This window comes from Cajanus cajan, chromosome 7, assembly GCF_000230855.2.
Source record: "Cajanus cajan strain Asha chromosome 7, NIPB_CcT2T_4, whole genome shotgun sequence".
NCBI lineage: Eukaryota > Viridiplantae > Streptophyta > Magnoliopsida > Fabales > Fabaceae > Cajanus > Cajanus cajan.
This window is the reverse complement of record NC_138523.1, coordinates 41,030,129-41,044,896: the sequence shown is the minus strand read 5'-3', so window position 1 is coordinate 41,044,896 and position 14,768 is coordinate 41,030,129. Positions and strand designations below refer to the sequence as shown.

Sequence of the window (14,768 nt, the reverse complement as noted above, 5' to 3'; positions counted from 1 at the left end):
AGTTAGGTTGTCTTTAAGGTAGTTGAGTCAAGGTTAAGTTGGTTTAGTTTAAGGGAATGTATATAAGATTTTCCTTTAGACGTGAACTTCATAAGTTTATATTTTAAGAAACCTTAGAGAGAAGTTATCTAAGAATCCAAATCTCCTTCTTCCCTTGTTTTCTACTAAAATCTTCCTTTCCTCCCTTCATGTAGCTAAATTCACTTGGCTGAGTTGGAAGATACAAGCTTGTGGAGTGTTAAGTCTCAATTATACATCTTTTTGAATGAGAATTATTGTACAACTCTACTCATTCTTAGCACCATTGCAAGATAATTGTTCCCTTTTTGACTTATCTTTTGTGCAGATATAGCTAACCCATTTTAGCTAACAATACCTTAATACACCTCATTTTTTTGTGCAGGTATTGAGCTAGAGATTAGAGGATTGAAGATCTTTTGGATTGGAAACATAAGGAGCCAAGGAGCAGAGCAGAGTGGCTGCGCCGGGCGCAAGATGACTCCGCGCCGGGCTTGAGAAGAACAGAGCAGTGGGCTTCTAGAAGTCATACATGCGCCGGGCGCGAGACTCCACCACGCCGGGCGTGATCGAGGCAGAGAGTACCTCAATACTCTCTGGAACGAATTGCGCCGGGCCTAATAGAGAATTGCGCCGGGCTTGATCTAAGGCAGAGAATGCTTGAAAGCCTCTGGAAGACACTGCGCCGGGCGTAAAAGTAATTGCGCCGGGCTTATAACGAGGCAGAAAGTGCTCAGAAGACTCTGAGCCGGGCGAGAAGACTTAGGCGCCAGGCGCGAAACCCTAATCTGACCTCCCAGGCTCGTATTTGAAGCCATTTTCGAGGGTTTCTCCCTCATCTACACATTGGGCGCGTTTTGGGAGCTGTGGAAGGGATTCCCGGAGCTTGGAGCCGTTCGTGTGTGGGTCTTTCCTTCGGTTCTTCATTTCTCCCTTCATCTCTATTTTATATTTACCCTCTTTGTTGAGTGGTTTCACCCATTTTTGTGGGGTTAGATGTAACCAACGAATTCTATTGTAATCCTTACGGTTTTTATGATATATATATACATGTTGTTTCATTCATTGTTGTTTATGTTTCTATTCTTAATGCTTGCTTTGGATTTAATCTCATTGCATGATATAGGTTCCATTGGGTATTGGAAAATAACCCTTGAAACTAGCTCTGAAACAAATGCCTAGTGGGAAATGTATCTAGGAATGGAGCTTAGCCCATTAGTAGTCTTAAACCCTAACCCGTAATGCGGGTGTAGATATTGGGTACTCAAGGGATTGATATTCAGTATCCACATCTAGGCTCTTGCTCTAAGGGATTAGGTTTGAGTAAACTATTGGGTTGACTAAGCAATGAATTTAACAAGAGATTAAGGATTCATTAGTTTGATGTTTGGTGAAATCTGACCCCACAATCTCACAAAACCATAAAATCATTTCTACCCTTTCCACTCACAAACCAATATTTATTTACAGCTTTCATTCCAATAGTCTTAACCTTGAATTCACATGACAAATTATGAAATTGGAATTATTTTTTAGTCACGAATAGTCAATAAATGCTTATTTTACCTTCTAATCCCTGTGGATACGATATTTTTACTACTTGAACGGCCGGTATACTTGCCGTGTTTGAGACCGTTGATAGAATTAAACGAAATTTCAATTATAACAAAAGTACTTCAACGGAAATCTCAACAAGTTTTTGGCGCCGTTGCCGGGGATTAGCAAGACAATTTAGTATTTATAGCTATTTGTGACTTGTTCCTTTACTTTTATTGCTAATTTCTATTTCAGCAACTAATTCTTTGGGCTGACTTGTGCACTCTAGTCTTTGGTTTTCTCTTGTATGCAAGGTACTATCCGAACCAGAGGTACTGTTTCTTCTGAGCCATTGTTGAACGATCCTGAGATTGAACGCACGGCAAGGAGGAATAATAGCAACAGGAGGAGAAGGAGGACTAGAGCAAATCCAGTTAGCCAACCAACCATTCAGTTTCCTGAAGCTTTTGTTTCTGACATTCCTGAGTTCACTATGGAAGGTGAAGATGGTACTCACGATAACAATCAAAACCGGAGGCGCACTATAGGTGATACTTTCACCTACACTAGCCCGAGGGAGTTCTCAAGCATTGTGAGGCCTACAATGAACGACAGACTAGCAGAAATGAAGCCTGCACTGCTACAGCTTATCAGTTCTCATCAATTTTCTGGTCTGGATCATGAAGACCCACACACTCATCTCTACACTTTTTATGAGTTGTGTGGTTCAGTTGGAGTTTCTGGGACTGATGAAGAGGCACTTTTCATGAGGTTGTTTCCATTTTCTCTGAATGGGAAGGCTAAGGCTTGGCTTCATTCTCAGCCAAACCAAAGCCTGACAACTTGGAGGGATGTGGAGACCAAATTCTTAGCCAGGTTCTTTCCCCCATCCAAGAACACTGAGGCCAGAACTGCTATTGCCACTTTTGCTCAAGGTGCGGATGAGCCACTATGTGAAGCATGGGAGAGGTACAAATCATTGTTGAGGAGGTGCCCTAATCATGGTTTTGAGGTGGAGCTTCAAGTTCAAACTTTCTGTAATGGGTTACAACCTCAAACCAAGATGATATTGGATGCTTCTTTTGGAGGGTCAGTCATGTTCAGAACTGCTGAAGAAGCTATCACAATCATTGAGTCCATGGCTTCCACAGACTTCAGGAGCCAGCATGGTAGAAGCTCTTCAACCAAGAGAGGAGTTTTGGAGTTGAGTACTCAAGATGCGGTGTTAGCTCAAAACAAGATACTTTCCCAACAAATTGAAGCTTTGAATCAACAGATGGCCAAGCTTCCTCAACAACTTCAAGCTATGCACTCTAATGCTCCTCCTATGCAACAAGTGATGGCATGTGATTTTTGTGGAGGTGACCACCCTAATGGTTATTGTGCCGGATCTTCTAATTCCCAAGGTGCAGAAGTGAATTACATGGGGAATCAAGGGCGGCAAAATTTCTCTCAACACCCCTATCCGCAAAATTCAAATCAGGGGTGGAGAAATAACTATGGTGGAAACAAACCAGACATGAATGCTTCATCAAGTAGCAGGCCTCCACATCAACACCAACACCCACCTTTGTATGAGAGAACCACCAAGTTGGAAGACACATTGCAACAATTCATGCAACTGTCTATGTCCAACCAAAAGAACACTGATGCTTCAATTAAAAATTTGGAGATACAGGTGGGGCAAATAGCAAAGCAGCTAGCAGAGTAGCATAAAGGTTCTTTCTCAGCCAACACTGAGCAAAACCCGAAGGGGCACTTGAATGTAGTATCTACAAGGAGTGGTCGGGAGTTTGTGGTGAAGGAGAGTGAGAAGAATGATGAGAGCAAGGAGAAAAATGACACAGGCGAAGATGATGATGCTAGTGTTGATGAAGAGATCATCTTGGAGGGCCCAGGAGTGTGGAGAAGGAGTGGAGGAAGTGAGTCGGTTGTAGAGAATAAAGAAAAAATTGAAAATGACAAAAAGAAGGAGAAAGAAAAGGAACTTGAAAAAGAGAAAGAAGGAATCAGTAGAGAAAAGAATAAAGCGCCCATGGAGGAGAGGAGTATTGTGAAGGTGCCACCCACCAAGAGCTTACCGTATCCTCATGCACCTTCAAGAAGGGATAAGGAGAGGCAATATGCTCGGTTCTTGGAGATTTTCAAGACCCTACAAATTAACATTCCGTTCTCCGAGGCATTAGAGCAAATGCCTACATATGCCAAGTTCATGAAAGAGCTCCTCACCAAGAAGAGAAAGTATTTTGAAGAGGAGACCATTACATTGGAGGCGGGGTGTAGTGCCATTATTCAGAAGATGTTGCCAACAAAATCCAAGGACCCTGGTAGCTTCACTCTTCCAGTCACTATTGGGAGTTTAGCTATTGGGAAGGCTTTGCTTGATTTGGGGGCTAGCATCAATCTCATGCCCTTATCTATGCTTCAGAGGATTGGCGATTTGGAGGTGAAGCCTACTCGCATGACTTTGCAGTTGGCGGATCGATCTGTGAAGTATCCTCATGGCATTGTGGAGGACGTTCTGGTGAAGGTGGACCGTTTCTTATTTCCCGCTGATTTCGTGGTGATGGATATTGAAGAGGACATTGATGTACCTCTCATTCTTGGCCGACCATTCATGAAGACTGCAAGAGTTCTAATTGATGTGGATGATGGAAAGCTTAAGGTGAGAGTGAATGATGAAGAGGTTAATTTTGATGTGTTTGATGCCATGCACTACCCCAAGGACAAGAGCAGTTGCTTCCGGGTTGATGTCATTGATGGACTTGTTGAAGATTCCAGGAAGCATATCTCTTTCACTAACTCTTTGGAAAAAGTCTTAGTCAATATGGTTGAATACCTCCATGAAGAAGAAGATAGAGAGGTTGAGGCATGTCTGATGAGCCTTGACTCATATAAGGAGGTGACACCGGACTCAGTGCACATGGAAGATTCGAAGGAGGATGGGGAGGTGATTACCTCGAAGCTTGAGTTGAAAATACTCCCTTCTCATCTAAAGTATGTGTTTCTAGAAGAAGGTGGAAGCAAGCCGGTTATCATAAGTAGCTCCTTATCCACATTGGAGGAGGAGAAACTTGTGAGAGTTCTGAAGTTCTATCAAGGGGCAATTGGTTGGTCTATTTCTGATCTCAAGGGAATTAGCCCAGCCTATTGCATGCATAAGATATTTATGGAGGATGAGTACAAGCCGGTTGCTCAACCACAGAGGAGGCTTAATCCTGTGATGAAAGAGGTGGTGAAGAAGGAAGTGATTAAGCTGTTGGATGCCGACATGATCTACCCTATTTCTGATAGTGCATGGGTGAGCCCTGTGCAAGTAGTTCCAAAGAAGGGTGGCATGACGGTGGTTCAGAATGAGAAGAATGAGTTGATTCCTTCTAGAACGGTCACGGGGTGGAGAATGTGTATTGATTATAGGAAGCTCAACAAGGCTACCAGGAAGGATCATTTTCCACTCCCATTCATGGATCAGATGCTTGAGAGATTAGCTGGTCAAGCTTATTATTGCTTTCTTGATGGGTATTCAGGTTACAACCAGATTGTGGTGGATCCGGAAGATCAGGAGAAGACCGCTTTCACTTGTCCTTTTGGTGTCTTTGCTTATCGGAAGATGCCATTTGGACTGTGCAATGCTCCTGCAACATTTCAACGATGCATGCTAGCTATATTCTCCGACTTGGTGGAGAAGAGCATTGAGGTCTTCATGGACGATTTCTCCGTGTTCGGGTCGTCATTTGACGAGTGCCTGACCAATCTTGAAGTGGTGCTTAGAAGATGCTTGGAGACCAACCTTATACTCAACTGGGAAAAATGCCATTTCATGGTGACCGAGGGGATAGTTCTGGGGCACAAGATCTCTCACAAGGGCATTGAAGTTGACCCAGCCAAAGTGGAGGTAATAGAAAAACTTCCTCCACCCATCAATGTCAAAGGTATTAGGAGTTTCTTAGGGCATGCTGGCTTTTACAGGCGCTTTATAAAAGATTTTTCAATGATAGCCAAACCCCTGAGCAATCTCCTAAACAAAGACACTCCTTTTTGTTTTAATGCTTCTTGTATGAGGGCTTTTGAAGCTTTGAAGGCTAGACTCACCTCTGCACCCATAATCACTGCACCAGATTGGAAACTGGATTTTGAACTCATGTGTGATGCTAGTGATTATGCGGTTGGGGCAGTCTTAGGCCAAAGAAGGACCAAAATTTTTCATGCCATTCACTATGCTAGCAAGGTTTTAAATGAGGCACAAATCAATTATGCCACTACTGAAAAAGAGTTGCTAGCCATAGTGTTTGCATTGGAAAAGTTTCGGTCCTATTTGATTGGTTCCAAAGTGGTTGTGTTCACAGATCATGCAGCCATTAAGTACTTACTCACCAAACCGGATTCCAAGCCAAGACTCATTAGGTGGATTCTTCTGCTTCAAGAGTTTGATTTGGAGATAAGAGATAAAAGTGGCAAGGAGAATCTGGTTGCTGATCACCTCTTAAGGCTCATAAATGATGAGGTGACCCTGAAGGAGTGGGAGATCTTGGAGGAGTTTCCTGATGAGAAGCTGTTCATGGTGCAAGAGCGACCCTGGTTTGCTGACCTGGCAAACTTCAAGGCAGTTGGAGTAATCCCTGAAGATTTCACATGGCACCAGAAAAAGAAGTTCCTCCGTGATGCTACCTACTACGTGTGGGATGACCCTCACTTGTTCAAGATTGGTGCAGATGGCCTATTGAGGAGGTGTGTCTCAAGAGAGGAGGCCAAGAGTATTTTGTGGCACTGTCACAACTCCCCCTATGGAGGTCATTTCAATGGAGAGAGGACAGCTGCTAAGGTGCTTCAATCTGGATTTTACTGGCCAACACTCTTCAAAGATGCCCACAGTCACGCCAAGCAGTGTGACAGTTGTCAGAGGGCCGGAGGAATCACAAGGAAGCATGAGATGCCCTTACAGAACATGCAGGAAGTTGAGGTGTTTGATTGCTGGGGCATAGATTTTGTTGGTCCACTGCCTTCGTCCTTCACAAATGAGTATATTCTTGTGGCGGTGGACTATGTCTCAAAATGGGTTGAAGCCATTGCTACATCCAAGGCGGATGGCAAAACAGTGGTGAAGTTCCTCAAGAAGCACATATTCAGCAGATTTGGCACCCCCAGGGTACTTATCAGTGATGGAGGTTCACACTTCTGTAATGCTCAGTTGGAAAGGGCTCTAGAACATTATGGAGTCCATCATAAGGTTGCCACCGCCTATCACCCTCAAACCAATGGGCAAGCTGAGGTCTCTAACAGAGAGATCAAGAGGATTCTGGAGAAGACTGTTTCAGCTTCAAGGAAGGACTGGTCTACAAAGCTTGATGAAGCTCTATGGGCTTATAGAACCGCCTTCAAGTCTCCAATTGGTCTCACTCCATTTCAGTTGGTGTATGGAAAAGCTTGCCATCTTCCTGTGGAACTGGAGCACAAAGCTTATTGGGCTTTGAAGCTGTTGAATTTTGATCCTCTCAGCACCGGTGAGAAGAGGAAGCTGGAGCTGCATGCTCTTGATGAATTGAGGCTCCAGGCCTATGAATCATCTAAGCTCTACAAGGAGAAGGTCAAAAGCTATCATGACAAGAAAATTCTGAAGAGAGAGTTCAGGGCAGGGCAGTCAGTGCTTCTGTTCAATTCCAGGCTCAAACTCTTTCCTGGAAAACTGAGATCAAAGTGGTCTGGCCCTTTCAGAGTTAAGGAGGTGAAACCCTATGGTGCCATAGAAATTGAAGATCCTGAGGCACAAGGAAGTTGGGTTGTGAATGGACAGCGGTTGAAACCCTACTTGGGTGAAGAAGTCGAAAGACTTTGCTGTATCCTTTCTTTTAGAGACCCTTGAGGTCTCTTCTTGTCAGGCTCGGGACAGTAAACAAGCGCTTCCTGGGAGGCAACCCAGAGATCTGAACTTTGTTTTTATGTGTTTTGCAGTTACTTGTTGTTTTTAATTTTGATTGTTTATTGTTGTGTTATAATTGTATGCTATACTTGTTCTAGAACTTGTTTTGTGGTTGTTTATGTTCTGTAATATGTATGTGTATTGTGTTGTTTGTATCTAGTATTATTTGTTTTAAGTGTGTGAATCATGCTTGAGTGGATAGATTTAAGTTGAATATGTGAGGAGTGTGAGGAGTGGAAAATCTAGGTGAAAGCTTCAGAGTTAATCACGCCGGGCTTGTCTTATCCACGCCCAGCGCACCTAGAGTAATTTGGTCTCTGTCAAGACACACGCCGGGCTCAATTTATTTTGCGCCCGGCCCAGACTTCATTGTGGCACTGGAACGACCAAGCCCGGCGCATTTATTGGCGTGCCGGGCGCATTAATAGTTAGGTGCTCCAGGGGGTAGGCAGCACCGGCGCGCGTAGCGCATTCACCACTGGAGGGTCTGAGCATTAATTGCGCCGGGCTTACCATCTGCCATGCCCGGCGCATTAAATTTTGGTACGTAGTAACCCTAATTGAGCCGGGCGCGCAGAACGGCACCGCCCGGCATCATACCAGATTAGGCCAACCTTTGGTATTCTACTGATACCAAGCCCGGCGCGACAATTTAGTGCGCCCGGCGTGACGGTTCAGATGCCCAATAACCTCCCTCCATTTCAAACTGAACCTCCCACTTTCTCTCCATTCTCACGCCCCACTTCTCCCACTTTCTCTCCATTCTCACGCCCCACTTCTTCCATTTTCTCACTCTCACGCCTCCTCCTCTTCCATCTCATTCCCCGTCTTCCTCTCCCAAGGGCACGTTCGATTCACGCTCTACATCTCAAGGGCGGCTTAGTTTCTTCGCCTTCTTCATTCTCCACTCCACTCAAGTAGGTCTTTTTTTTTTTTTTTTCTTTCTTCCTTTTCATTTTCTTTCGTTCCTTTTGGTTTTTCTGTCTTGTTTTGTAGCTTGTTCTTTCTGTTTTTGGTTTTTGGGGTCCTAAGGTTTCTGTTGACCCACATTGGGGGTTTAGGGCTAGAATGTTGTCATATGTATAACCCCTGGGTGCATGACCGCCAGGCGCACCGAACCATGCCTGGCACAAAACGAGTTAACACTTCAGCGCATGAAATCCTATGCCCGGCGCGGCGCCCTCTGTGTTGAAATTTTAATTCTTCTGTGGTGCGCCTGGCGCAATTCTGTTTTGCGCCCGGCACGTGAGTCTCCAGAGAAATATTATGTTGTCTCGCGCCTGGCGCAATTCTGTTTTGCGCCCGGACCGTGAGTCTCCAGAGAGAAATTATGTTGTCTCACGCCGGGCGAAAATTTGATTTGCGCCTGGCGCGAGTGTTCCAGAGAGTTTCTACACTCCCTGCGCCAGGCGAATGAAATCCTATGCCCGGCGCAAATCACATCTGGACCCTTCTTTTCACTGTTTTTAGCTTCTTTTTAGGGTTTAGTTTCAGTCTAAGGCTAGTTTCCTTTTCAGTAAATTGCACTGGTCATCCTTATATGTTTTATGCTCATGTCTGTCTGCCTGGGATTTCTGTTGTGTATTTTCTACAGATGGCTTCCTCCAGTAAGCGCCCTCGTGCAGGGAAATCGGGTCAGCCCTCGCGCCGGCCGAGTCGACCCTATTCTAACCTCTTTCTGACAGAACGCAATGAGAAGCATTTCGAGGTCACTAGTGCTCGGAAATTTATACTGGAGAGGCGGGTCGAGCTGGAGCCAAATGAGGCTCCCGAGTTTCAAGCTGAACTGCGCAGGCGCCGATGGGAAAAGCTCGGTTCCTACCCACTTCCGGCTAACATAGCTGTGGTCAAAGAGTTCTACACTAATGCTCTGAGACAGGAGGGCCTTGCCCCATTCACTAGCTATGTTAGGGGTGTGCATGTCCCCTTTGACGCTCGGACGATCAATGAATTTTTGGGGACTACACTGAGGGACGATGAGCAGAATGAGTACGGCAACTACAGCCACACTACTATGGATCCTGATGTGGTTGAGGCTGCCATATGTATGCCAGGACGTGGGTTCCACAGGAACCGAGCTCAGCAACCTCTGCACGTGAAACGCAGGGATCTTCTACTGGTGGTTAGAATTTGGTCAGCTTTGGTGCATGCTAACATTCTCCCGTGCTCCCACGTTTCTGACCTGCACTGGACCCGGTCCATGCTTATGTACTGTATCATGACTCAGAGGACCGTGGATCTGGGGGGCATTATTTGCATGGAGATCGCTGGCTGCGCCAACTCCGCACCTGGCTCAGCACTAGGACATCCATCCCTCATCACCCAGTTGTGTCAGCTTGCCGGTGTGGATGTCCACTCACTGCCTTTTGAGGGTCCTGGCAGGGCCATTGACAGCAGATACATCTCTGCCTATTGCCAGGACCGCGCTCCACCAGCAGTCCCTGCCCCCGAGCCTATTCATGCTGCTGGGCCCCAGGAGGACGTGCATATGGATGATGCTGCTGTCCCAGACCCTCCCCTCACTATCCATCAGCGTTTTGACGCCTTGGAGGGTCGCATGACCACATTCATGCAGCGCCAGGAGGACCGCCTTGATACTTTTATGCAGAGGCACGAGGGCCAAATGGAGTCTCTCCACCGTGGACAGACCTTCATGTTTGATGCATTCAGGAGTTTCACGCTGCACTCTGCCCCTGATTATCAATTCCCCACCACCGCTGATTACCACTCTTACACGGGGTGGCCTGGGGACCAGGCCTCTTTCTTTGGGGGGGTGGAGCTGCTGAGGATGCTGGTGTTGCTGCTGCTGCTGAGGAGGGTGGAGCTGACCCCGGACATGATGATGACCAGGCCCCATGATGGATACGGAAGGAGCTTAACTTAGCTATTTTTTATTGTTTTTCTTGTCATTTATGTTTTAGTCTTTCCATTTCAGTATTGTACTATTCATGTTCCAGAACTTTATTTTATATATCTATTTCTTTTTGGTGATTACTTTGTTGGTTCTTTTTGTGAATATTCTGCTTTAGCATGGTTTTTAATCTTGTTGATACTTGCTTTGCTTGTGGTTGATTCTGGATTGTAGTTTGCTTGATGTTCATAGTGTTTGTACCCTAGACATTTTCAAGTCGCATTAGATCTTTAGTTCATGACCAATTGCATACGGGTTTCAATGTTGATCATAGAACTGAGCTGAGTTTGATAATTTGTGGATGAATAGCCGGGTAAGGTTTGAGCCTAAACACTAATGAGTGAACTACGCTTATGTTGCATGATAGACTTTGCTTGAGTTTCCCTGGTAGTTTACTTATGTGTGTACTTAGGTGATCAAGGCATTCATATTGTTCCTTATTTTGTTAACCTCCTAAGCCAAAAAGCCATTTTCACTTCTCACTTGACTCATACTTTCCTAAGCCCAAACACCACACCTTCTACTTCTCCCAAACCAGGAAAAATTAACCATAACCGTTGCTTTGGTTAAGAGAGCAAATTGATGACATCAAATAAGTTTGGGGGAGTTGTTAAATGGGAAATTTTGGGGAAAAAGGAAGTATGTGATCAGCCATTCATTTCAAAAAAAAAAAAAAAAAAAAAATATTAAGATGCAAAAGTGTAAATATGTATCTCATAAAGGCAAATGGCTTGGATCCGAGAAAGGGCATGTGTGCTAAATTGTTGTATTGGGGTATGGAGAGGGATATCATTGTAAAAATTCCAATTGCTCTCTTAAGTCATAGCACCTTCAATCCTTGAAAAACCATAAAACTGCTAATGCTTGACCCTGCTTGACCCAGAATTGCCCTAATAAAGACCTTGTGATAAGTGCCTGCATTTGTTTTACCACTGGTTTCATTTGGAAACGAAGAGCAAAGTTGAATCATGTGGCGTGAGTAGTAGATATGAGAGAAACACTCACCCTAATACACTAGTGTGCATAGAGAGAAACACTTTCCTAGTGAGGATGTATACACAGATAGTCATTACTCTTCTCAGCTCTTTGATCTCTTTTGAAACCTTTGTTTGCACCTTGTCATGTTCCATTGCAACAATTGTGACTGAAAGTTCATCTGAGGTTCATGCTTGCGAAAGGAAAATACAAGTGAACTAGGATATAGAATTTGACACACTTGAATTGCTTATTATCTGCTAGATTAATTACCTTTTGCTTGAGGACAAGCAAGGTTCTAAGTTTGGGGGAGTTGTTAAGTCTCAATTATACATCTTTTTGAATGAGAATTATTGTACAACTCTACTCATTCTTAGCACCATTGCAAGATAATTGTTCCCTTTTTGACTTATCTTTTGTGCAGATATAGCTAACCCATTTTAGCTAACAATACCTTAATACACCTCATTTTTTTGTGCAGGTATTGAGCTAGAGATTAGAGGATTGAAGATCTTTTGGATTGGAAACATAAGGAGCCAAGGAGCAGAGCAAAGTGGCTGCGCCGGGCGCAAGATGACTCCGCGCCGGGCTTGAGAAGAACAGAGCAGTGGGCTTCTAGAAGTCATACATGCGCCGGGCGCGAGACTCCACCACGCCGGGCGTGATCGAGGCAGAGAGTACCTCAATACTCTCTGGAACGAATTGCGCCGGGCCTAATAGAGAATTGTGCCGGGCTTGATCTAAGGCAGAGAATGCTTGAAAGCCTCTGGAAGACACTACGCCGGGCGTAAAAGTAATTGCGCCGGGCTTATAACGAGGCAGAAAGTGCTCAGAAGACTCTGAGCCGGGCGAGAAGACTTAGGCGCCGGGCGCGAAACCCTAATCTGACCTCCCAGGCTCGTATTTGAAGCCATTTTCGAGGGTTTCTCCCTCATCTACACATTGGGCGCGTTTTGGGAGCTGTGGAAGGGATTCCCGGAGCTTGGAGCCGTTCGTGTGTGGGTCTTTCCTTCGGTTCTTCATTTCTCCCTTCATCTCTATTTTATATTTACCCTCTTTGTTGAGTGGTTTCACCCATTTTTGTGGGGTTAGATGTAACCAACGAATTCTATTGTAATCCTTACGGTTTTTATGATATATATACATGTTGTTTCATTCATTGTTGTTTATGTTTCTATTCTTAATGCTTGCTTTGGATTTAATCTCATTGCATGATATAGGTTCCATTGGGTATTGGAAAATAACCCTTGAAACTAGCTCTGAAACAAATGCCTAGTGGGAAATGTATCTAGGAATGGAGCTTAGCCCATTAGTAGTCTTAAACCCTAGCCCGTAATGCGGGTGTAGATATTGGGTACTCAAGGGATTGATATTCAGTATCCACATCTAGGCTCTTGCTCTAAGGGATTAGGTTTGAGTAAACTATTGGGTTGACTAAGCAATGAATTTAACAAGAGATTAAGGATTCATTAGTTTGATGTTTGGTGAAATCTGACCCCACAATCTCACAAAACCATAAAATCATTTCTACCCTTTCCACTCACAAACCAATATTTATTTACAGCTTTCATTCCAATAGTCTTAACCTTGAATTCACATGACAAATTATGAAATTGGAATTATTTTTTAGTCACGAATAGTCAATAAATGCTTATTTTACCTTCTAATCCCTGTGGATACGATATTTTTACTACTTGAACGGCCGGTATACTTGCCGTGTTTGAGACCGTTGATAGAATTAAACGAAATTTCAATTATAACAAAAGTACTTCAACGGAAATCTCAACATGGAGCAGAAGATGTAAGTCGAGATTGTGTAGAAGGTTCCTTTTCTTCCTTTTTCCTTCTCCTCTTCTTGGTAGAATTTACAGAGGTAATGGAAGATTTGTGATTTTTGTTGGATTGCATGTTAATTTTGTTGTTAGATTCCATCTAAATGTTGATTTCTTTGATTGGGAAAGATGGGTTGATGAATGACTAGATTTTTTTTATTGTTCTTGAAGTTATTCAAAAGTAAATGTGATGATTTTGGATTGATGATGCATGTTGTATTTTGAGTTGATTTGGTGTTGTTTGTGGTGTATACATGTTGTATATGGTGTTGCATGTTTTTTGGATGGTTGGATTTCAAGTTTTAAGTCATTTGATGGTTCTGTTATATGTAGAAATGAACACCACGTCAGGCACACCTTCATTGTGCCGAGCATGGCTCAAGTTAGAGGCTCTTTACCCTGATCACATCAAGTGCAAGATTGGTAATGTTGAGCTTGGGTCAATGAGGAATCTTTTGACTTAGTCACGTCGGATGTGGAACGAGTGATATCGAGCGTGAGAAATCGAGAATTGTCTAACTTGGCAATGTTGAGCCCTAGAGGTGTGGTGCTTAACATGATCAATCTAGTGGATTATTTCCTAATTGATGTTGAATGTAGGTTGAGTGGTGCTGAGCATGAGTTAAGTAGAAACACTTTTTCTAATCAAGGTTGGCGTGGGTTTTACCACACCAAGCGCGAAAGACTCAAAGGTTTTCTACCTCACCTACATCAAATGCAAAAGGGTTGATGCCGAGTGCAAGTGAGACAAAAACCTCTCTGTCTCAACAACGTCAAACACACTTAGAATGGTGGCAAACATGATATGTTGAAAAGGAGGATGATGTTCTAAGTTGTTTAGATGTTGAAGTATGATAAATTGTTTATTTGAATGATGATATATGATGATGTTTAGTCTATGATGAGAAATGATAAAATTGATAGTATTTGAAGGATAGTCAGTGGGCTAATCTCAAAGATAGCTTACTGTTGTAAGCTAATGTTGTGATAGACACATATCTAAGTTATTTTATCCTGACAGTAGTACTAAACTTCCTAATTTAAATAGCCAAACCTGAGAAATCAATCTAATTGATGTTACCTGTTGTTTCTAGTTTTATACTAACTGTTATTATTATTTTTTTTTTATACCAACGGTTGTGATTTGGTAGAATCAAACTAATTAAACTGCTCATTTTTGTTTTAGTAGATCTTCATAGATGTACATGCGTGACGACGCATTAATTGTCAATTATTAGTTATGTTGAATATGTTGTTAAGTTGAAGTTGTTAAGTTATCCTAAGATATAAGTTGTATGTGTTGTATGGTTGATGAGTTGAATTATTATTATCTTAAGTTGTCTATGTGGAATTGTTGGATGCTTGTTGTTGTACTTGTTTTTTTTTTTCTTTTTCTTTTTACAAGCTTACCCTTCTTTTCCTTGTAATTGAAATTGTAATAATCAAACATGGTATAAGATTTGGGCAAAAATAACATATTTTTTGGTGGCCATTTTGGATATTCTAATTCTAATGTGACAAGATTACTATATAGACATTGATCAACGCTTAAGTTTATCTTGTATATTGTAACATATTT

General features: G+C 43.2%; 1 non-coding gene across 1 annotated transcript; it reads right to left on the bottom strand.

Moving 5' to 3' along the window:
- Positions 1–2,456: 2,456 nt before the first annotated feature.
- On the bottom strand, positions 2,457–2,562 carry LOC145950189 (small nucleolar RNA R71). Its single transcript, XR_014428296.1, has one exon. It is a non-coding gene; the product is annotated as a small nucleolar RNA R71 (small nucleolar RNA).
- Between the last annotated feature and the right edge of the window lie 12,206 nt (positions 2,563–14,768).